The following is a 1,291-nucleotide window of genomic DNA, read 5'->3' as shown; positions in this document are numbered from 1 at the left end:
TTAAACTCACCAAGTTAAACTCACCAAGTTAAACTCACCAAGTTAAACTCACCTAGTTAAACTCACCAAAGCAGCAGAGCAGATATGATCTTGACAGAAGTTTAGACCTGAAAGAGTCACAGGAAACGTTCTGGGGCTTCTGACAGTGGAGAGTTCACAGAGGGTTGGACTTCAGCCAACACTTTGCCTGTGTGTGTGTGTGTGTGTGTGTGTGTGTGTGTGTGTGTGTGTGTGTGAACATATGTCACATTCTGAGGGGCCCCTGCACCTTTAGGGGCCCTCAGACCCTTGGCCCCATGGGAAAAGGTGCTGCTAGTTTGTAGACGAAGGTGTGAGTTAGTTTAGGGCCAAACATGCATAGGTGTGTGTGCCAGCTCCTGTTTTGGTATCAAGGTGAGGACCGTTGCCCTGACTTTACAATGAAAGTGAGGACTGTTTGTATCAAAGTGAGGACATTTTTCTGCTCCTCTTTTCATTTTTTTTATCCACTATAGATCTGTGACGTGGAATGACAATAAAAAAGTGGAAAAATAACATTTTTGTGGCTTGATGTTCAGGAAAGCTGGAAGAAAAACGCATCTTAAGGAAGATGTTGTGGAATCTGAGAGGAGCTTTGCAGGAGGTGAGATGTTCTCTATGACTGAGTGGCGTCCTGACGGCTGCATACTGACCATGATCCCAGCGCCATGTCGCCATCATGGCCTGGATGAGTGAGGGTCAGTGAGCAGATGAACCGCCTGTAGTCGGGACACATTGGCAGCGTGGGCGCGATGGTCAGAAAAATCTATTTCCTATCAAATCCCTTCACAGTATTCAGATGAGAGCTGATTGCATTTATTTTTATTTTATTTCTTTAAATGCAGATAAACAGGCAATTAGCATCACAAAGAGAAACAGGACAAAACAGACAAAAACTAATTGGGTCTAATCTGTAACCAGAGCAACGCTGTAAGGTCTGGAGTACGGATCTTATCTAGTTCTGTTCTCCAGAAAAGGTTTAAAAGATTTAGAAAGAGACAGAATATTAATATTAATAATAATAATAATAATAATAATAATAATAATAATAATAATAATTATTAGTATTATTATTATTATTATTATTATTAAATGCAGAGAGGGAGTTTCTCCAATGTGAGATTAAATAAAGTTATTATAGTTATTTATAGATTTAATTGTGCATTTCATTTTAAAATCCACTTTAGATCCTCAGATAAATGTTTCCTGCTGACAGCAGAAGGTTTTACCTGCAGTCAACATTAATCAGCAGGAAGAATGCAGCGCCCCCTGC

Source organism: Cyprinodon variegatus, unplaced genomic scaffold (assembly GCF_000732505.1).
Source record: "Cyprinodon variegatus isolate N-32 unplaced genomic scaffold, C_variegatus-1.0 Scaffold851, whole genome shotgun sequence".
Lineage (NCBI taxonomy): Eukaryota > Metazoa > Chordata > Actinopteri > Cyprinodontiformes > Cyprinodontidae > Cyprinodon > Cyprinodon variegatus.
Note: the sequence above shows the minus strand (reverse complement) of the source record.